This window comes from Hyla sarda, chromosome 8 (genome assembly GCF_029499605.1).
Source record: "Hyla sarda isolate aHylSar1 chromosome 8, aHylSar1.hap1, whole genome shotgun sequence".
Classification (NCBI taxonomy): Eukaryota; Metazoa; Chordata; class Amphibia; order Anura; family Hylidae; genus Hyla; species Hyla sarda.
The window spans coordinates 213142060-213166297 of NC_079196.1; the positions used below are offsets into that span (position 1 = coordinate 213142060).

The following is a 24238-nucleotide window of genomic DNA, read 5'->3' on the forward strand; positions in this document are numbered from 1 at the left end:
TGATTGGCGCAGTGGTTCCAATTAGTGTGTTCACCTGTGCACTTCCCTATATCACCTCACTTCCCCTGCACTCCCTTGCCGGATCTTGTTGCCTTAGTGCCAGTGAAAGCGTTCCTTGTGTGTTCCTTGCCTGTGTTTCCAGACCTTCTGCCGTTGCCCCTGACTACGATCCTTGCTGCCTGCCCCGACCTTCTGCTACGTCCGACCTTGCTTCTGCCTACTCCCTTGTACCGCGCCTATCTTCAGCAGCCAGAGAGGTGAGCCGTTGCTAGTGGATACGACCTGGTCACTACCGCCGCAGCAAGACCATCCCGCTTTGCGGCGGGCTCTGGTGAAAACCAGTAGTGGCTTAGAACCGGTCCACTAGCACGGTCCACGCCAATCCCTCTCTGGCACAGAGGATCCACCTCCTGCCAGCCGGCATCGTGACAGTAGATCCGGCCATGGATCCCGCTGAAGTTCCTCTGCCAGTTGTCGCTGACCTCACCACGGTGGTCGCCCAGCAGTCACAACAGATAGCGCAACAAGGCCAACAGCTGTCTCAACTGACCGTTATGCTACAACAGTTACTACCACAGCTTCAGCAGTCATCTCCGCCGCCAGCTCCTGCACCTCCTCCGCAGCGAGTGGCCGCTCCTGGGCTACGCCTATCCTTGCCGGATAAATTTGATGGGGACTCTAAGTTTTGCCGTGGCTTTCTTTCCCAATGTTCCCTGCATCTGGAGATGATGTCGGACCTGTTTCCCACTGAAAGGTCTAAGGTGGCTTTCGTAGTCAGCCTTCTGTCCGGAAAAGCCCTTGTTACGCCGAGCGCTCCGGGTTCCCGCTCCTCCCCGGAGCGCTCGCTTCACCTCCTCCGCTGCAGCGCCCCGGTCACGTCCTCTGACCCGGGGCGCTGCGATCCTGCTGCTAGCCGGGATGCGATTCGCGATGCGGGTAGCGCCCGCTCGCGATGCGCACCCCGGCTCTCCTACCTGACTCGCTCCCCGTCTGTTCTGTCCCGGCGCGCGCGGCCCCGCTCCCTAGGGCGCGCGCGCGCCGGGTCTCTGCGATTTAAAGGGCCACTGCGCCGCTGATTGGCGCAGTGGTTCCAATTAGAGTTATCACCTGTGCACTCCCTATATTACCTCACTTCCCTTGCACTCCCTTGCCGGATCTTGTTGCCTTAGTGCCAGTGAAAGCGTTCCTTGTGTGTCCCTTGCCAGTGTTTCCAGACCTTCTGCCGTTGCCCCTGACTACGATCCTTGCTGCCTGCCCCGACCTTCTGCTACGTCCGACCTTGCTTCTGCCTACTCCCTTGTACCGCGCCTATCTTCAGCAGCCAGAGAGGTGAGCCGTTGCTAGTGGATACGACCTGGTCACTACCGCCGCAGCAAGACCATCCCGCTTTGCGGCGGGCTCTGGTGAAAACCAGTAGTGGCTTAGAACCGGTCCACTAGCACGGTCCACGCCAATCCCTCTCTGGCACAGAGGGTCCACTACCTGCCAGCCGGCATCGTGACAGTAGATCCGGCCATGGATCCCGCTGAAGTTCCTCTGCCAGTTGTCGCTGACCTCACCACGGTGGTCGCCCAGCAGTCACAACAGATTGCGCAACAAGGCCAACAGCTGTCTCAACTGACCGTTATGCTACAACAGTTGCTACCACAGCTTCAGCAGTCATCTCCTCCGCCAGCTCCTGCACCTCCTCCGCAGCGAGTGGCCGCTCCTGGGATACGCTTATCCTTGCCGGATAAGTTTGATGGGGACTCTAAGTTTTGCCGTGGCTTCCTTTCCCAATGTTCCCTGCATCTGGAGATGATGTCGGACCTGTTTCCCACTGAAAGGTCTAAGGTGGCGTTCGTAGTCAGTCTTCTGTCCGGAAAAGCCCTGTCATGGGCCACACCGCTCTGGGACCGCAATGACCCCGTCACTGCCTCAGTACACTCCTTCTTCTCGGAAATCCGAAGTGTCTTTGAGGAACCTGCCCGAGCCTCTTCTGCTGAGACTGCCCTGTTGAACCTGGTCCAGGGTAATTCTTCCGTTGGCGAGTATGCCGTACAATTCCGTACACTTGCTTCAGAATTGTCCTGGAATAATGAGGCCCTCTGCGCGACCTTCAAAAAAGGCCTATCCAGCAACATTAAAGATGTTCTGGCCGCACGAGAAATTCCTGCTAATCTACATGAACTTATTCACCTAGCCACTCGCATTGACATGCGTTTTTCTGAAAGGCGTCAGGAACTCCGCCAAGATATGGACTCTGTTCGCACGAGGCGTTTCGTCTCCTCGGCTCCTCTCTCCTCTGGTCCCCTGCAATCTGTTCCTGTGCCTCCCGCCGTGGAGGCTATGCAGGTCGACCGGTCTCGCCTGACACCTCAAGAGAGGACACGACGCCGTATGGAGAACCTCTGCCTGTACTGTGCTAGTACCGAACACTTCCTGAGGGATTGTCCTATCCGTCCTCCCCGCCTGGAAAGACGTACGCTGACTCCGCACAAAGGTGAGACAGTCCTTGATGTCTACTCTGCTTCTCCACGTCTTACTGTGCCTGTGCGGATGTCTGCTTCTGCCTTCTCCTTCTCTACAGTGGCCTTCTTGGACTCTGGTTCTGCAGGAAATTTTATTTTGGCCTCTCTCGTCAACAGGTTCAACATCCCAGTGACCAGTCTCGCCAGACCCCTCTACATCAATTGTGTAAATAATGAAAGATTGGACTGTACCATACGTTTCCGCACGGAGCCCCTTCTTATGAGCATCGGATCTCATCATGAGAGGATTGAACTTTTGGTCCTCCCCAATTGCACCTCGGAGATTCTCCTTGGACTTCCCTGGCTTCAACTTCATTCCCCAACCCTGGATTGGTCCACTGGGGAGATCAAGAGTTGGGGGTCCTCTTGTTCCAAGAACTGTCTAAAACCGGTTCCCAGTAACCCTTGCCGTAACTCTGTGGTTCCTCCAGTAACCGGTCTCCCCAAGGCCTATATGGACTTCGTGGATGTTTTCTGCAAAAAACAAGCTGAGACTCTACCTCCTCACAGGCCTTATGATTGCCCTATCGACCTCCTCCCGGGTACTACTCCACCCCGGGGCAGAATTTATCCTCTCTCTGCCCCAGAGACTCTTGCCATGTCCGAATACGTCCAGGAGAATCTAAAAAGGGGCTTTATCCGTAAATCCTCCTCTCCTGCCGGAGCCGGATTTTTCTTTGTCTCCAAAAAAGATGGCTCCCTACGTCCTTGCATTGACTACCGCGGTCTTAATAAAATCACGGTTAAGAACCGCTACCCCTTACCCCTCATCTCTGAACTCTTTGATCGCCTCCAAGGTGCCCACATCTTCACTAAATTGGACTTAAGAGGCGCCTATAACCTCATCCGCATCAGAGAGGGGGACGAGTGGAAAACGGCATTTAACACCAGAGATGGACACTTTGAGTATCTGGTCATGCCCTTTGGACTGTGCAATGCCCCTGCCGTCTTCCAAGACTTTGTCAATGAAATTTTTCGTGATCTATTATACTCCTGTGTTGTGGTATATCTGGACGATATCCTAATTTTTTCTGCCAATCTAGAGGAACACCGCCGGCATGTCCGTATGGTTCTTCAGAGACTTCGTGACAACCAACTCTATGCCAAAATTGAGAAATGTCTGTTTGAATGCCAATCTCTTCCTTTTCTAGGATATTTGGTCTCTGGCCAGGGACTACAGATGGATCCAGACAAACTCTCTGCCGTCTTAAATTGGCCACGCCCCTCCGGACTCCGTGCTATCCAACGCTTTTTGGGGTTCGCCAATTATTACAGGCAATTTATTCCACATTTTTCTACCATTGTGGCTCCTATCGTGGCTTTAACCAAGAAAAATGCTGATCCCAAGTCCTGGCCTCCTCAAGCAGAAGACTCCTTTAAACAACTCAAGTCTGCCTTTTCTTCGGCTCCCGTGCTCTCCAGACCTGACCCTTCCAAACCCTTCCTATTGGAGGTTGATGCCTCCTCAGTAGGAGCTGGAGCTGTTCTTCTACAAAAAAATCCTTCCGGGCATGCTGTCACTTGTGGTTTTTTCTCTAGGACCTTCTCTCCAGCGGAGAGGAACTACTCCATCGGGGATCGAGAACTTCTAGCCATTAAATTAGCACTTGAGGAATGGAGGCATCTGCTGGAGGGATCAAGATTTCCTGTTATTATCTACACCGACCACAAGAACCTCTCCTACCTCCAGTCGGCCCAACGGCTGAATCCTCGCCAGGCCCGGTGGTCTCTGTTCTTTGCCCGATTTAATTTTGAGATCCACTTTCGTCCTGCCGATAAGAACATTAGAGCCGATGCTCTCTCTCGTTCCTCGGATGCCTCAGAAGTTGATCTCCCTCCGCAACACATCATTCCACCTGACTGCCTGATCTCCACTTCTCCTGCCTCCATCAGACAGACTCCTCCAGGAAAGACCTTTGTTTCTCCACGCCAACGCCTCGGAATCCTCAAATGGGGTCACTCCTCCCATCTCGCAGGTCATGCGGGCATCAAGAAATCTGTGCAACTCATCTCCCGCTTCTATTGGTGGCCAACTCTGGAGACGGATGTTGGGGACTTTGTGCGAGCCTGCACTATCTGTGCCCGGGATAAGACTCCTCGCCAGAAGCCCGCTGGTTTTCTTCATCCTCTGCCTGTCCCCGAACAGCCTTGGTCTCTGATTGGTATGGATTTTATTACTGATTTACCCCCTTCCCGTGGCAACACCGTTATTTGGGTGGTCGTTGATCGATTCTCCAAAATGGCACATTTCATTCCTCTTCCTGGTCTTCCTTCTGCGCCTCAGTTGGCTAAACAATTTTTTGTACACATTTTTCGTCTTCACGGGTTGCCTACGCAGATTGTCTCGGATAGAGGGGTCCAATTCGTGTCTAAATTCTGGAGAGCTCTCTGTAAACAACTCAAGATTAAATTAAATTTTTCCTCTGCATATCATCCCCAGTCCAATGGACAAGTAGAAAGAATTAACCAGATCCTGGGTGATTATTTGCGACATTTTGTTTCCTCCCGCCAGGATGACTGGGCAGATCTCCTTCCATGGGCCGAATTCTCGTATAACTTCAGGGTCTCTGAATCTTCCTCCAAATCCCCATTTTTCGTGGTGTACGGCCGTCACCCTCTTCCCCCCCTCCCTACCCCCTTGCCCTCTGGTCTGCCCGCTGTGGATGAAATTTCTCGTGACCTTTCCATTATATGGAGAGAGACCCAAAATTCTCTCTTACAGGCTTCTTCACGCATGAAGAGGTTCGCGGATAAGAAAAGAAGAGCTCCCCCCGTTTTTTCCCCTGGAGACAAGGTATGGCTCTCCGCTAAATATGTCCGCTTCCGTGTCCCTAGCTACAAGTTGGGACCACGCTATCTTGGTCCTTTCAAAATTCTGTGTCAAATTAATCCTGTCTCTTATAAACTTCTTCTTCCTCCTTCTCTTCGTATCCCTAATGCCTTTCACGTCTCTCTTCTCAAACCACTCATCCTCAACCGTTTTTCTCCCAAATCTGTTCCTCCCACTCCTGTTTCCGGCTCCTCGGACGTCTTCTCGGTCAAGGAGATTTTGGCTGCCAAAAAGGTCAGAGGAAAAAATTTTTTTTTAGTAGACTGGGAGGGTTGTGGTCCTGAAGAGAGATCCTGGGAACCTGAGGACAACATCCTTGACAAAAGTCTGCTCCTCAGGTTCTCAGGCTCCAAGAAGAGGGGGAGACCCAAGGGGGGGGGTACTGTTACGCCGAGCGCTCCGGGTTCCCGCTCCTCCCCGGAGCGCTCGCTTCACCTCCTCCGCTGCAGCGCCCCGGTCACGTCCTCTGACCCGGGGCGCTGCGATCCTGCTGCTAGCCGGGATGCGATTCGCGATGCGGGTAGCGCCCGCTCGCGATGCGCACCCCGGCTCTCCTACCTGACTCGCTCCCCGTCTGTTCTGTCCCGGCGCGCGCGGCCCCGCTCCCTAGGGCGCGCGCGCGCCGGGTCTCTGCGATTTAAAGGGCCACTGCGCCGCTGATTGGCGCAGTGGTTCCAATTAGAGTTATCACCTGTGCACTCCCTATATTACCTCACTTCCCTTGCACTCCCTTGCCGGATCTTGTTGCCTTAGTGCCAGTGAAAGCGTTCCTTGTGTGTCCCTTGCCAGTGTTTCCAGACCTTCTGCCGTTGCCCCTGACTACGATCCTTGCTGCCTGCCCCGACCTTCTGCTACGTCCGACCTTGCTTCTGCCTACTCCCTTGTACCGCGCCTATCTTCAGCAGCCAGAGAGGTGAGCCGTTGCTAGTGGATACGACCTGGTCACTACCGCCGCAGCAAGACCATCCCGCTTTGCGGCGGGCTCTGGTGAAAACCAGTAGTGGCTTAGAACCGGTCCACTAGCACGGTCCACGCCAATCCCTCTCTGGCACAGAGGGTCCACTACCTGCCAGCCGGCATCGTGACAGCCCTGTCATGGGCCACACCGCTCTGGGACCGCAATGACCCCGTCACTGCCTCTGTACACTCCTTCTTCTCGGAAATCCGAAGTGTCTTTGAGGAACCTGCCCGAGCCTCTTCTGCTGAGACTGCCCTGTTGAACCTGGTCCAGGGTAATTCTTCCGTTGGCGAGTATGCCGTACAATTCCGTACTCTTGCTTCAGAATTGTCCTGGAATAATGAGGCCCTCTGCGCGACCTTCAAAAAAGGCCTATCCAGCAACATTAAAGATGTTCTGGCCGCACGAGAAATTCCTGCTAATCTACATGAACTTATTCACCTAGCCACTCGCATTGACATGCGTTTTTCCGAAAGGCGTCAGGAACTCCGCCAAGATATGGACTCTGTTCGCACGAGGCGTTTCTCCTCCTCGGCTCCTCTCTCCTCTGGTCCCCTGCAATCTGTTCTTGTGCCTTCCGCCGTGGAGGCTATGCAGGTCGACCGGTCTCGCCTGACACCTCAAGAGAGGACACGACGCCGTATGGAGAACCTCTGCCTGTACTGTGCTAGTACCGAACACTTCCTGAGGGATTGTCCTATCCGTCCTCCCCGCCTGGAAAGACGTACGCTGACTCCGCACAAAGGTGAGACAGTCCTTGATGTCTACTCTGCTTCTCCACGTCTTACAGTGCCTGTGCGGATGTCTGCCTCTGCCTTCTCCTTCCCTGCTGTGGCCTTCTTGGACTCTGGATCTGCAGGAAATTTTATTTTGGCCTCTCTTGTCAACAGGTTCAACATCCCGGTGACCAGTCTCGCCAGACCCCTCTACATCAATTGTGTAAATAATGAAAGATTGGACTGTACCATACGTTTCCGCACGGAGCCCCTTCTTATGAGCATCGGATCTCATCATGAGAGGATTGAACTTTTGGTCCTCCCCAATTGCACCTCGGAAATTCTCCTTGGACTTCCCTGGCTTCAACTTCATTCCCCAACCCTGGATTGGTCCACTGGGGAGATCAAGAGTTGGGGGTCCTCTTGTTCCAAGAACTGTCTAAAACCGGTTCCCAGTAACCCTTGCCGTAACTCTGTGGTTCCTCCAGTAACCGGTCTCCCTAAGGCCTATATGGACTTCGCGGATGTTTTCTGCAAAAAACAAGCTGAGACTCTACCTCCTCACAGGCCTTATGATTGCCCTATCGACCTCCTCCCGGGCACTACTCCACCCCGGGGCAGAATTTATCCTCTCTCTGCCCCAGAGACTCTTGCCATGTCCGAATACGTCCAGGAGAATCTAAAAAAGGGCTTTATCCGTAAATCCTCCTCTCCTGCCGGAGCCGGATTTTTCTTTGTGTCCAAAAAAGATGGCTCCCTACGTCCTTGCATTGACTACCGCGGTCTTAATAAAATCACGGTTAAGAACCGCTACCCCTTACCCCTCATCTCTGAACTCTTTGATCGCCTCCAAGGTGCCCACATCTTCACTAAATTGGACTTAAGAGGCGCCTATAACCTCATCCGCATCAGAGAGGGGGACGAGTGGAAAACGGCATTTAACACCAGAGATGGACACTTTGAGTATCTGGTCATGCCCTTTGGACTGTGCAATGCCCCTGCCGTCTTCCAAGACTTTGTCAATGAAATTTTTCGTGATCTGTTATACTCCTGTGTTGTTGTATATCTGGACGATATCCTAATTTTTTCTGCCAATCTAGAAGAACACCGCCAGCATGTCCGTATGGTTCTTCAGAGACTTCGTGACAACCAACTCTATGCCAAAATTGAGAAATGTCTGTTTGAATGCCAATCTCTTCCTTTTCTAGGATATTTGGTCTCTGGCCAGGGACTACAGATGGATCCAGACAAACTCTCTGCCGTCTTAGATTGGCCACGCCCCTCCGGACTCCGTGCTATCCAACGCTTTTTGGGGTTCGCCAATTATTACAGGCAATTTATTCCACATTTTTCTACCATTGTGGCTCCTATCGTGGCTTTAACCAAAAAAAATGCTGATCCCAAGTCCTGGCCTCCTCAAGCAGAAGACGCCTTTAAACGACTCAAGTCTGCCTTTTCTTCGGCTCCCGTGCTCTCCAGACCTGACCCTTCCAAACCCTTCCTATTGGAGGTTGATGCCTCCTCAGTGGGAGCTGGAGCTGTTCTTCTACAAAAAAATTCTTCCGGGCATGCTGTCACTTGTGGTTTTTTCTCTAGGACCTTCTCTCCAGCGGAGAGGAACTACTCCATCGGGGATCGAGAGCTTCTAGCCATTAAATTAGCACTTGAGGAATGGAGGCATCTGCTGGAGGGATCAAGATTTCCTGTTATTATCTACACCGACCACAAGAACCTCTCCTACCTCCAGTCTGCCCAACGGCTGAATCCTCGCCAGGCCCGGTGGTCTCTGTTCTTTGCCCGATTTAATTTTGAGATTCACTTTCGTCCTGCCGATAAGAACATTAGGGCCGATGCTCTCTCTCGTTCCTCGGATGCCTCAGAAGTTGATCTCCCTCCGCAACACATCATTCCACCTGACTGCCTGATCTCCACTTCTCCTGCCTCCATCAGGCAGACTCCTCCAGGAAAGACCTTTGTTTCTCCACGCCAACGCCTCGGAATCCTCAAATGGGGTCACTCCTCCCATCTCGCAGGTCATGCGGGCATCAAGAAATCTGTGCAACTCATCTCCCGCTTCTATTGGTGGCCGACTCTGGAGACGGATGTTGGGGACTTTGTGCGAGCCTGCACTATCTGTGCCCGGGATAAGACTCCTCGCCAGAAGCCCGCTGGTTTTCTTCATCCTCTGCCTGTCCCCGAACAGCCTTGGTCTCTGATTGGTATGGATTTTATTACTGATTTACCCCCTTCCCGTGGCAACACTGTTATTTGGGTGGTCGTTGATCGATTCTCCAAAATGGCACATTTCATCCCTCTTCCTGGTCTTCCTTCTGCGCCTCAGTTGGCTAAACAATTTTTTGTACACATTTTTCGTCTTCACGGGTTGCCTACGCAGATTGTCTCGGATAGAGGTGTCCAATTCGTGTCTAAATTCTGGAGGGCTCTCTGTAAACAACTCAAGATTAAATTAAATTTTTCCTCTGCATATCATCCCCAGTCCAATGGACAAGTAGAAAGAATTAACCAGATCTTGGGTGATTATTTGCGACATTTTGTTTCCTCCCGCCAGGATGACTGGGCAGATCTCCTTCCATGGGCCGAATTCTCGTATAACTTCAGGGTCTCTGAATCTTCCTCCAAATCCCCATTTTTCGTGGTGTACGGCCGTCACCCTCTTCCCCCCCTCCCTACCCCCTTGCCCTCTGGTCTGCCCGCTGTGGATGAAATTTCTCGTGACCTTTCCATTATATGGAGAGAGACCCAAAATTCTCTCTTACAGGCTTCTTCACGCATGAAGAGGTTCGCGGATAAGAAAAGAAGAGCTCCCCCCGTTTTTTCCCCTGGAGACAAGGTATGGCTCTCCGCTAAATATGTCCGCTTCCGTGTCCCTAGCTACAAGTTGGGACCACGCTATCTTGGTCCTTTCAAAATTTTGTGTCAAATTAATCCTGTCTCTTATAAACTTCTTCTTCCTCCTTCTCTTCGTATCCCTAATGCCTTTCACGTCTCTCTTCTCAAACCACTCATCCTCAACCGTTTTTCTCCCAAATCTGTTCCTTCCACTCCTGTTTCCGGCTCCTCGGACGTCTTCTCGGTCAAGGAAATTTTGGCTGCCAAAAAGGTCAGAGGGAAAAATTTTTTTTTAGTAGACTGGGAGGGTTGTGGTCCTGAAGAGAGATCCTGGGAACCTGAGGACAACATCCTTGACAAAAGTCTGCTCCTCAGGTTCTCAGGCTCCAAGAAGAGGGGGAGACCCAAGGGGGGGGGTACTGTTACGCCGAGCGCTCCGGGTCCCCGCTCCTCCCCGGAGCGCTCGCTTCACTCTCTCCGCTGCAGCGCTCCGGTCTCGTCCTCTGACCCGGGGCGCTGCGATTCCGCTGCCAGCCGGGATGCGATTCGCGATGCGGGTAGCGCCCGCTCGCGATGCGCACCCCGGCTCCCCTACCTGACTCGCTCTCCGTCTGTTCTGTCCCGGCGCGCGTGGCCCCGCTCCCTAGGGCGCGCGCGCGCCGGGTCTCTGCGATTTAAAGGGCCACTGCGCCGCTGGTTGGCGCAGTGGTTCCAATTAGTGTGTTCACCTGTGCACTTCCCTATATCACCTCACTTCCCCTGCACTCCCTTGCCGGATCTTGTTGCCTTAGTGCCAGTGAAAGCGTTCCTTGTGTGTTCCTTGCCTGTGTTTCCAGACCTTCTGCCGTTGCCCCTGACTACGATCCTTGCTGCCTGCCCCGACCTTCTGCTACGTCCGACCTTGCTTCTGCCTACTCCCTTGTACCGCGCCTATCTTCAGCAGCCAGAGAGGTGAGCCGTTGCTAGTGGATACGACCTGGTCACTACCGCCGCAGCAAGACCATCCCGCTTTGCGGCGGGCTCTGGTGAAAACCAGTAGTGGCTTAGAACCGGTCCACTAGCACGGTCCACGCCAATCCCTCTCTGGCACAGAGGATCCACCTCCTGCCAGCCGGCATCGTGACAACTACTATAATACTGCTCCTATATACAAGAATATAACTACTATAATACTGCCTCCTATATAAAGGAATATAACTACTATAATACTGCTCCTATGTACAAGAATATAACTACTATAATACTTCCCCTATATACAAGAATATAACTAGTATAATACTGCCTCCTATGTACAAGAATATAACTACTACAATATTGTCTCCTATGTACAAGAATATAACTACTATAATACTGCTCCAATATACAAGAATATACCGTAATTACTACAATACTGCTCCTATATACAAGAATATAACTACTACAAACTGCCTCCTATGTAAAAGAATATAACTACTATAATACTGCTCCTCTATACAAGAATATAACTACTATAATACTGCTCCTATATAAGAGAATATAACTACTATAATACTGCTCCTATATACAAGAATATATCTACTATAATACTGCTCCTATGTACAAGAATATAACTACTATAATACTGCTCCTATATACAAGAATATAACTACTATAATACTGCTCCTATATACAAGAATATAACTACTATAATACTCCTATATACAAGAATATAACTACTATAATACTGCTCCTATATACAAGAATATAATTACTATCATACTGCTCCTATATACAAGAATATAACTACTATAATACTGCCCCCTATGTACAAGAATATAACTACTATAATTCTGCCACATATGTTTAATACACAACTACAATAATGCTGCCCCCTATGGGGGAAAAAAAAAAAAGCATCTGAACAGGTAAGGGGAAGCGATTTAAAGAGCTGACACTTTCTATAACTTAGGCTGTACAGCACTTTTCAGAGTCCAGGGAAGCAGCCCAAAGGACATCATGTAATGTATGCAGGCAGAGCGCTTTTTGGAAAGGGAACAGGGCAGCTGGAGGCCGCAGCACAAATGGGATGAGTTTTGTTTTTCCAGCGCTGGATGCTCTGAAATCACAGGGATGGTGACTGGCACAGCTGCGCGGTCTGAGCACGAACAGGTGACGGGGCAGCTGTCACCAGGAACCATGGTGCTGAAGTACAGATAGAAGGACAGGGAACCAACATAGAGAAGAGCCAAAAACCATAATATACAGTGCGGTCAGTGATAAGCCAGCATGGTGAAGAAGAGATCCCCAGAGCATTAAATATTTATCATACTGCTGTACTCCTATACAATCATATTATATCACTATGTGACTAAAGTGCAAATGTATTCTAAAGAAATATGTTCAGAGATTTTATATCCAGTCAAGAATATAACTACTGTAATACTGCTCCTATATGCAAGAATATAACTACTATAATACTGCTCCTATATACAAGAATATAACTACTATAATACTGCCCCTATATACAAGAATATAACTACTATAATACTGCTCCTATATACAAGAATATAACTACTATAATACTGCTCCTATATACAAGAATATAACTACTATAATACTGCTCCTATATGCAAGAATATAACTACTATAATACTGCTCCTATATACAAGAATATAACTACTATAATACTGCTCCTATATACAAGAATATAACTACTATAATACTGCTCCTATATACAAGAATATAACTACTATAATACTGCCCCTATATACAAGAATATAACTATTATAATACTGCCCCTATATACAAGAATATAACTACTATAATACTGCTCCTATATACAAGAATATAACTGCTATAATACTGCTTCTATATACAAGAATATAACTACTATAATACTGCTCCTATGTACAAGAATATAACTACTATAATACTGCTCCTATATACAAGAATATAACTACTATAATATTGCCTCCTATATACAAGAATATAACTACTATAATACTGCCCCTATATACAAGCATATAACTACTATAATACTACCCCCTATATACAAGAATATAACTACTATAATACTGCTCCTTTATGCAAGAATATAACTACTATAATACTGCCCCCTATATACAAGAATATAACTACTGTAATACTGCTCCTATATACAAGAATATAACTACTATAATACTGCTCCTATATACAAGAATATAACTACTATAATACTGCCTCCTATATACAAGAATATAACTACTATAATACTTCTCCTTTATGCAAGAATATAACTACTATAATACTGCCCCCTATATACAAGAATATAACTACTATAATACTGCTCCTATATACAAGAATATAACTATTATAATACTGCCCCTATATACAAGAATATAACTACTATAATACTGCTCCTATATACAAGAATATAACTACTATAATACTTCCCCCTTTATACAGGAATATAACTGCTATAATACTGCTTCTATATACAAGAACATAACTACTATAATACTGCTCCTATGTACAAGAATATAACTACTATAATACTGCTCCTACATACAAGAATATAACTACTATAATACTGCTCCTATATACAAGAATATAACTGCTATAATACTGCTTCTATATACAAGAATATAACTACTATAATACTGCTCCTATGTACAAGAATATAACTACTATAATACTGCTCATATATACAAGAATATAACTACTATAATACTGCTCCTATGTACAAGAATATAACTACTATAATACTGCTCCTATATACAAGAATATAACTACTATAATACTGCCCCCTATATACAAGAATATAAGTACTATAATACTGCACCTATATACAAGAATATAACTACTATAATACTGCCTCCTATATACAAGAATATAACTACTATAATACTGCTCCTATGTACAAGAATATAACTACTATAATACTGTCTCCTATATACAAGAATATAATATAACTACTATAATACTGCCTCCTATATACAAGAATATAAAATTACTACTATAATACTGCTCCTATATACAAGAATATAACTACTATAATACTGCTCCTATATACAAGAATATATCTACTATAATACTGCTCCTATATACAAGAATATATCTACTATAATACTGCCTCCTATATACAAGAATATAACTACTATTATACTGCTCCTATATACAAGAATATAACTACTATAATACTGCTCCTATATACAAGAATATAACTACTATAATACTGCTCCTATATACAAGAATATAACTACTATAATACTGCTCCTATATACAAGAATATAACTACTATAATACTGCTCCTATATACAAGAATATAACTACTATAATACTGCCTCCTATATACAAGAATATATCTACTATAATACTGCTCTTATATACAAGAATATAACTACTATAATACTGCCCCTATATACAAGAATATAACTACTATAATACTGCCCCTATATACAGCAATATAACTACTATAATACTGCTCCTATATACAAGAATATATCTACTATAATACTGCTCCTATATACAAGAATATAACTACTATAATACTGCTCCTATATACAAGAATATAACTACTATAATACTGCCTCCTATATACAAGAATATAACTAATATAATACTGCCTCCTATATACAAGAATATAACTACTATAATACTGCTCCTATATACAAGAATATAACTACTATAATACTGCTCCTATACACAAGAATATAACTACTATAATACTGCTCCTATATACAATAATATAACTACTATAATACTGCCTCCTATATACAAGAATATAACTACTATAATACTGCTCCTATATACAAGAATATAACTACTATAATACTGCTCCTATATACAAGAATATAACTACTATAATACTGCTCCTATATACAAGAATATAACTACTATAATACTGCTCCTATATACAAGAATATAACTACTATAATACTGCTCCTATATACAATAATATAACTACTATAATACTGCCTCCTATATACAAGAATATAACTACTATAATACTGCCTCCTATATACAAGAATATAACTACTATAATACTGCCTCCTATATACAAGAATATAACTACTATAATACTGCTCCTATATACAAGAATATAACTACTATAATACTGCTCCTATGTACAAGAATATAACTACTATAATACTGCTCCTATATACAAGAATATAACTACTATAATACTGCTCCTATATACAAGAATATAACTACTATAATACTGCTCCTATATACAAGAATATAACTACTATAATACTGCTCCTATACACAAGAATATAACTACTATAATACTGCTCCTATATACAATAATATAACTACTATAATACTGCCTCCTATATACAAGAATATAACTACTATAATACTGCTCCTATATACAAGAATATAACTACTATAATACTGCTCCTATATACAATAATATAACTACTATAATACTGCCTCCTATATACAAGAATATAACTACTATAATACTGCCTCCTATATACAAGAATATAACTACTATAATACTGCCTCCTATATACAAGAATATAACTACTATAATACTGCTCCTATATACAAGAATATAACTACTATAATACTGCTCCTATATACAAGAATATAACTACTATAATACTGCTCCTATATATAAGAATATAACTGCTATAATACTGCTCCTATATATAAGAATATAACTACTATAATACTGCTCCTATATACAAGAATATAACTGCTATAATACTGCTCCTATATATAAGAATATAACTGCTATAATACTGCCTCCTATATTTAGGACTATACTTCATTAGGGCACAGTCCTCAATTGTGTACCGTATGAGGAGGGGTCAGGAGGATGAATGTATATTCTCTTAGAGCTCTTGGCAGTATCTCACGTGTTATTCAGTTTGATGTGATTCATCTTTGAGCTGTTGAATTGTGGGAAAATGTCCGGCCAAGTCTTTTAATGTAAACGTCTATATCAATAACATTTATTGTCTGCAGAACATAACCGGCTCTGCTATATATACCGAGTACTGAGCCTTAATAATCAAAACTGTTTAACAGAATAAGCGGTCCACTGTAGCCAATCAGAGCTCAGCTTTAAATTGATGTGGAAAAGTGAAAGCAACACTCTGATTGGTTGCTATGGACAACAAGGCTAGAGTGAGCTCTACTGCTCTTATACAGTGTCACTTATTACTTGGCCATTTTGGCTAAAATAAAACTTAAAGGGGTAGTCCAGTGGTGAAAAACTTATCCCCTATCCTAAGGATTGGGAATAAGTTTGAGATCGCGGGGGGTCTGACCACTGGGGCCCCCTGCGATCTCTCTGTACGGGGGCCAGGCTCTCCGGCCAGATAGCGGGTGTCGACCTCCTCACGAAGCGGCGGCTGACACGCCCCCTCAATACATCGCTATGGCAGAGCCGGAGATTGCTGAAGGCAGCGCTTCGGCTCTGCCATTGAGTTGTGTTGAGGGGGCGTGTCGGCCGCCGCTTCGTGCTGAGGTCGACCCGCCCCCTTCCCGCGGGCTGTCGGGGCTCCGTACAGGAGATCGCAGGGGGCCCCAGCGGTCGGACCCCCCGCGATCTCAAACTTATCCCCTATCCTTAGGATAGGGGATAAGTTGTTCACCACTGGACTACCCCTTTAAGTCCTTGAGTCAGTGTGTTCCAAACTGTGCGTCTCCAGCTGTTGCAAAACTACAACTCCCAGCATGCCCGGACAGCCAAAGGCTGTCCGGGCATGCTGGGAGTTGTAGTTTCGCAATCATTCGCCTACTTCAGTATTTGCCAACCAAGGTGCCTTCCGCTGTTGCAAAACTACAACTCCCAGCATGCCCGTACAGACAAATGCTTTCCGGGCATGCTGGGAGTTGTAGTTTTGCAACAGCTGGAGTAACACTGTTTGGTAAACACTGCCTTGAGTCGTCCAGTTCCGTAGTCAAAAGTGTTTTTCAACTAAAAATACACTCATTTATTATAACAGCTTGGTGAAATCCAATATGGCTGCCAGTTCCAGCTCTCCCTATGTTCTGAGCAATTCATTTGCCAAGTGAGGCCTCATTCACATTTTTGTGGTTTTATACGTGCGTTTTTTTTCCCCCCAATACGCAGCATGTTCCGTTACCGTTTTTAACCCATAGAAGACAAGTGGGTAAATTTAAGGGAGACATATCATGCTGAAGAACTATCTAAAGGATAGGGGATAAGTTTTAGATCTTGGGGGTCCGACCGCTGGGACCCCTTGCAATCTCCTATACGGGGCCCTGGGAGTGGCGCATCGCAACCGCCGCACGAAGCAGCGGCAGACACGCCCCATTCATCCATCTCTATGGGTGATCTGTTCGGCTATGTCTGGCTATGTTCGGCTTTCCCATAGGACTATATGGAGGCCGCCCCCTGCCATCTATCAAATACTAATCAAAAAGTAGAAAACTTCTAACAAAATAGGGAACATAATTAAAAAAAATAAAATTATAGAAAAATAAAAATATATTTGTCATCTATTCCATGAGGCCTTTGTTAGATTTTCGCTTCCATATTGAATTTGTTTGTGTTCTGTATTTTTTTTTAAAGTCGTCTTTTGAATTTATTTTATTTATTTATTTTTTGCTGTTTATTGTAATGTTGTAATTCAGATATAGAAAAAAAAGGATCATGTGAACTATGCAACAGAACATGCGCTTTTATATTCAACTTTTTAAAGGGGCACTTCATTGGAAAACATTCATTTTTAATATTTTTAAACTGGTCCCAGAAAGTTAAACAGATTCATAAATTACTTCTATATATAAAAATCTTATCCCTTCCAGTACTTATCAGCTGCTGTATGCTCCAGAGGAAGTTGTGTAGTTCTTTCCAGTCTGACCACAGTGCTCTCTGCTGACACCAGTTGCTATGGGGATTTGCTCCTGCTCTGGACAGATCCTGACATGGACAGAGGAGGCAGCAGAGAGCACTGTGGTCAGACTGGAAAAAAAAATACATAATTTCCTCTGGAGCAAACAGCAGCTGATAAGTACTGGAAGAATTTTGGCTAAGTTTCCACATGTTTTTTTTCCCTGCATGTTTTTGCGTGAAACAAAAAACGCCAGAAAAAACACCAGTGCAATTTCTTGCGTCTGACGTTTTTTATGGCGTTTTTGCATTTGAGTGGAAATTGCCTTTTTTGGCCCCTTTGGCGTTTTTTTTTTCAAAATTTGTCGGGTACCAAAAAAAAAAGGATACAGTAGTGATGGAAAAAAAATTTTTTAAATACATTTTTTTTATAATGAAATTTTAATAAATTTTTAAACAGTGATGTGTGTTTTTCACTTTTTTCTAAAATATTTTTTAGGTAGTACTACTACTCCCAGCATGGAACACACTGTTCCATGATGGGAGTAGTAGTTCCTGTACTAATAGACAGATCGCCCCGGGACACCCAAGACACCCGATGCGATCGTCCATAATATAGCAGAGATGCGGAGCCGCTCTATGTACTGTACTCCAGCCAGCTAGTGATGTGAATAGAAATTCACATCACTCATTCATATTTCCCGCCCAGAGTGGGGATTGGTGGCAGCCAATCACCGCTCTCAGCGGGAAATTTGAATGGTGAGTGGCCGTCTGGAGTACAGAGCAGAAATGCGAGCACAAGAGAAAGCCGCTCCACATCTCAGGGATGAAGAATGATCGCAGCAGGTGTCAGGAGTGACACCCGTTGTGAACTGTCCTTAACTGCAGGTACTACTGCTCCCAACTTGGAACACCTCTGCTCCATGCTGGGAGCTGTAGTACCTGCATTAATAGACAGATCGCAGCGAGTGTCACTCCTGACACCCACTGTGATCCTCCTGTATAATGTATAGATGCGGCGGCCGCTCTTCTATGGTCCCCTGCACTGACGTATATAAACACATATTCACATATCTCACAGACTTGTGATTGGCTGGAACCATCTGGCCAATCACCGCTCTCCGTGGGAAATATGAATATGTGTATATATACGGCCGTGCAGGGGACCATAGAAGAGCGGCCGCCGCATCTATACATTATACAGGAGGATCGCAACGCAATTCTGACCCGGGCGATCTGTCAATTAGTACAGGTACTACTACTCCCATCATGGAACAATGTGTTCCATGCCGGAAGTAGTAGTACTACCTAAAAAATGTAAATAGAAAAAAGTGACAAACACACACACACTACATTTTTTATTGTCAGCTACAATTTTAGGTCCCCACCCACATAAATTGATCCCTGTTTAAAAATGTATTAAAATTTCGTTATAATAAAGATAAATTTCGTTAAATACTATTTTTTCCATCACTACTGTATCTTTTTTTAATAATTTCTTTTAATGGTACCCTACGAAATGTTCCTAAAAAAAGGTATCTCCATCACTATTCTGGATCGCTAAAGTCCAAAAAAGAATAAAAACCGCCGGCAAAAACGCCAAAGTTAAAACCCACATGGCGTTTTTCTTGGCGTTTTTTTAGACTTCTACGGGAGAAAAACGCCACGATTTCAGGGTAAAAAAAAACGCCACAGGCTCAACATGCTGCAACTTTGCAAAACCACCAAGAAGCTGAAAAATGCCAAAAAAGAGTGAAAAAACGCCAAAAGAATTAAAAAAAATTCCAAACTGAAAAACGCAATGTGGAAAAATCATTTTGCGATTTCTCATTGATTTACAGGTAACATTTGGCCGCAGCATTTTATGGCCTAAAAAATGCCATGCGCCAGAATTGGCGTTTTTCTTAGCGTTTTCCCCCCAAAAAACCAAACAAGTGGAAACTTATTCTCAAGGATAAGTATCATGATAGCAGGAGGGTCCAAGCTCTGGGCCCCCCCACGATCTTCTGTTTCGAGCACTGGCTCTCCATCACAGGGGCGCGTCACGACCCCCGCCCGAAGCCGAGACCACCAAGCCCCCTCTATATAGCTCTATGAGAGAGCAGATTGCGAGGGGCCCCAGCGCTCGGACCCCCCGCAATCTAAAACTTATCATCTATCCCTTGGATAGGGAATACATTTTTTTTTTTTTTTTTTAAAGATACTTATCCTTTGAGACTTTTAAGTAGAAGTAATTTACAAATCTGTTTAATTTTCTGGCACCAGTTGATTTAAAAAAATTCCGTCCGGAGCTTCTGAATGTGGCGCTAGGACCATGCGGACATTACTGTCCCCATAGACGGCAATGTCTCCGGAGCTGATTTATCCTAAAGAATGAGAAAGTCCATTCTTTTGGCAGCAGAATTTCCACGGCTACAATTCCATAGTGTGCACTTGCCAGCAATGGTATTCTGCTGCACCGAAATTTCCAAGCGGAATTTCTAAACGGAATTATGCTTGAACATTCCGTAGTGTGAACCCAGAGTTATAGACAGCAATGCATTCCTGAGCGGATTTGGCCGTAAGAATTGACATATCAATTCTTTCTGCAGAGGCCAAAATCAAAATTGAAAACAATGGGACCCTGCTGCAATGGAATTTCCGAGTGGAATTTTTCCACTGGAAATTCTGTCGTGTGAACATGGCCTTATGTGTTCATCAGTTAAAAAAAATAATAATAATAATGCATAAAAAATGACATCCAAAATAAATATGTTACTTGTTTTTTTATGTTTATTTATTTTATTACACAATGGATCATTCAAAGAAAACAAAAACTTACAGACTTAAAAAAGTGGCGCAATATGGCTGTTATAAGAATCTAGTTGTTAACATTGTCACCCAGCTTTCTAAGATTCTGCTGGTTTCTTATTTTTTGGTTTCCATACTACTTTGGCTGCAGAAGGCGTGAGATTTGATGATTTTAAAGGGGAAGTGCACTTTTATTTCCTCTGTAATACAATATTTTCTATATGATGTGTCACGTTTTCTTCAAGCGACTCTCTGGCGCTATACGTGATCTCGTATTTCAGCGTTCTCCCTCATATAACAATATTTTGTTTGCCGACAATTAACATGACAAAATAAACAAAGACTCATATAGAGCTGCGGCAGGGACAAGGGGCTCATTCTCTGACATCTGCCTCTTTAAATATGAATCGGAGATTCACTCGTCAGCCTGTGAGGGGACACTGCAGCTGCGCTGGACGCGGCCAAGGCAGGACAATGGCGCTCAGAGGAGGTGCAGGTGCCGGCCGCTCGCAGGGAGACGCTTCCACACAACTTCTGACACTGTGCCCTAGAAACAATGGTCACAACTCACATTTAAAGGGGAAACGACCCCTAAAAATACTTTATCGCAGTGTTTCCCAACCAGGGGGCTTCCAGCTGTTGCAAAACTACAACTCCCAGCATGCCCGGACAGCCAATGGCAACAACCTCTAAAAATCCTTATTGCAATGTTTCCAGACCAGAGTACCTCCAGCTGTTGCAAAACTACAACTCTCAGCAACGACTGTCCGGGCATGCTGGGAGTTGTCATTTTGCAACAGCTGGAGGCAACCTGGCTGGGAAACACTGCGATAATGACATTTAGGGGTCATTTCAAAACTACAACTTTTTAGGGGTCCCTGCAAAACTACAACTCCCAGCATGCCCGGACAGCCGATGCTGAGTGTTGTAGTTTTAAAACATCTTGAGGCACCCTAGTTGGGAAACACTGCAATAATAATTTTTAGGAGTCGTATCAAAACTACAACTTTTTAGGGGTCCCTGCAAAACTGTTACTCCCGGCGTGCCAGGACAGCCAACTGCATGCTGGGAGTTGTAGTCTTGCAAAATATGGAGGCCCCCAGGTTGGAAAACACTGTGAGAATAATTTTTAGGGGTTGCTTCAAAACTTTTCAAAAATGTTAGAGGTCGTTGCCATTGGCTGTCTGGGCATGCTAGGAGTTGTAGTTTTGCCACAGCTGGAGGCACCCTAATTGGAAAACACTGCAATAATTATTTTTATGTGTCTTTTCAAAACTACAACTTTTAGGGGTCGTTGCAAAACTATATGGTGGCCCAGTATGGGAGTTGTACCCCCGTACCCCTACTGGCCTGTCCGGCAGCCTCCCTACAGTGACCCCTGGGCCCCTTCTACACCTGTCCCCTTATATATATATTTTCTGTCATGTGATCACCAGTTGTCATGTGAGTGTAGCCCCCAGAGGTATCAGTGATCATGTGACCTATGGGACCCCACCTAGTCTCCCCCATATAAGCCCTGGGTGGAGCCTCTGCTTTCTTAGTCTTTGTTGAGGAACAGTGCAGTCAAGTCCTAGAGCAGTTGTCTCCAACCTGCGGACCTCCAGATGTTGCAAAACTACAACTCCCAGCATGCCCGGACAGCCGTTGGCTGTCCGGGCATGCTGGGAGTTGTAGTTTTGCAACATCTGGAGGTCCGCAGGTTGGAGACCACTGTCCTAGAGTGTGTCTGGTCTGGAGTCATAGGAGGCATCAAATCCATCCGGCAGCCACGAGTCTGCAAGTCTACAAGTAAGCTACAGTCACAGCTTAGTCAGTCTCAAGTCAAGTCAGTCACAGTCATCTATTGTCAAGTCAGAGTGGCCTGCACTAAAATTGTCCAAATCTACTGCAAGTCCCAGCAAGCCTTTAAAGGGGTTCTGCGGTGGAAAACTTTTTTTTTTTATCAACTGGTGCCAGAAAGTTAAACAGATTTGTAAATTCCTTCTATTAAAAAAATCTTAATCCTTCCAGTACTTATTAGCTGCTGAATACTACATAGGAAATTATTTTCTTTTTGGAACACAGTGCTCTCTGCTGACATCATGACCACAGTGCTCTCTGCTGACATCTCTGTCCATTTTAGGAACTGTCCAGAGCAGCATATGTTTGCTATGGGGATTTTCTCCTACTCTGGACAGTTCTTAAAATGGAAAGAGGTGTCAGCAGAGAGCACTGTGGTCATGATGTCAGCAGAGAGCACTGTGTTCCATAAAGAAAAGAATTTCCTCTTTAGTATTCAGCAGCTAATAAGTATTGGAAGGATTAAAAATTTTGAATAGAAGGAATTTACAAATCTGTTTAACGTTCTGGCACTAGTTGATTACAAAAAAAAAGTTTTCCACCGGCGTACCCCTTTAAGGTCTCTGAGCCAGTAGTCACCTCCGTGGGACTGGCTGAACTGTATAGACCAGTGGTCTCCAACCTGCGGACCTCCAGATGTTGCAAAACTACAACTCCCAGCATGCTGGGAGTTGTAGTTTTGCAACATCTGGAGGTCTGCAGGTTGGAGACCACTGGTATAGACTGTTCCATCTGTCACTCAGTAAAGTTACCGTTGTTCTGTAACTTGGCGTCGGAGTCATTATTGCCACCTTGCTTAGCCCAGGATCCAGCGGTATACCTTCGGGTGGTATTGAGGATAAACCACACCCTGGCTTCACGAATACAAGGGGTTAATGCCATCTGCCCCTAGGGTAATTGCATCTGCCCTGCATCACACCCTCTACCACAAGTACAACTCCTAGCATGCCGTTGGCTGTCCGGGCATGCTGGGGGTTGCAATTTTGCTACATCTGGAGGGGCACACTGGTTGGGAAACACTGCATTATTGGGATCTTTTTCTCATTCCAATTTCAGGTTTTTTTTCCCCACACGATTTTTTTTAGAATTGCCATGCGGTGAAATCACAGCCTAGGGTTTCTGCTACCAAAAATGAGGGCACTCGACTTCAGTGTAGAGGAAGAGTGGAGCAGTTGCCCACAGCAACCAATCAGATTGCTGCTTTCATTTTATAAAAGAAAAAATGAGTCTGGTTGCTATGGGCAACTGCACCACTCTGTCCCTACACAGGTTTTGATAAATCCCCCCTCCCCTTGAGTTTTTGTCCAAAAATGCCCCCCAAAAAACAATGTTAGCTGGGACAATATAGGGAAATTTGAAACGCCTTGCCTTTTTTTTTTTTTTTTTTTTTTTTTACTCTTTTGTGGCGATTTTAGGCTCAGGGCTGATTTTCCAAAATCGCAAAATCGCAGCATATGGAGGGAGATTTATCAAAACCTGTCCAGAGGAAAAGTTGCCTAGTTGCCCATAGCAACCAATCAGATTTCTTCTTTCATTATTGAATAGGCCTATGAAAAATGAAAGAAGCGATCTGATTGGTTGCTATGGGCAACTCAGCAACGTCTCCTCTGGACGGGTTTTGATAAATCTCCCCCATTGAGACTATAGCTTTTTTTTTTTTTTCCTCAAGAAATCGTGGCGTTTTTCTGAATCACATGACTTGTCAAAAAAGAAAATGCAGGGGAGCCTACGACTGTCCGTGCTTGCTGGGAGTTGTAGTTCGCAACAGCTGGAGGTTTGAAGACCACGTGCGAATGTGTACGTGGGGGGTGTATACTGCAGTCACCTCCATATGTTTTGGGGCTGTTTATATAAGTGAACACCTGTCTCCCCATCTATTCCTATCCATCCCTAAAATTACTAGTCATGTGACCAAAAGAGTCCACATGTCCTGTTAGGGCGTATGGCGTCAAAATTGGGAAGAAGGGGGGGGGGGGAGTTATAATGGTATTAACT

At 45.2% G+C, this 24238-nt stretch overlaps 1 protein-coding gene across 2 annotated transcripts in view; it reads right to left on the minus strand.

Annotated features, from left to right (window-relative positions):
• LOC130283856 (uncharacterized) overlaps positions 1-15830 on the minus strand; it is a 136408-nt gene extending 120578 nt beyond the window's left edge. The window contains exon 1 of one of the 2 annotated variants that reach the window (XM_056533462.1): positions 15607-15830. The gene's annotated coding sequence lies outside the window, so the exon portion shown is untranslated. The remainder of the gene's footprint in view (positions 1-15606) is intronic. The other variant, XM_056533463.1, reaches the window with a different exon arrangement.
• Between the last annotated feature and the right edge of the window lie 8408 nt (positions 15831-24238).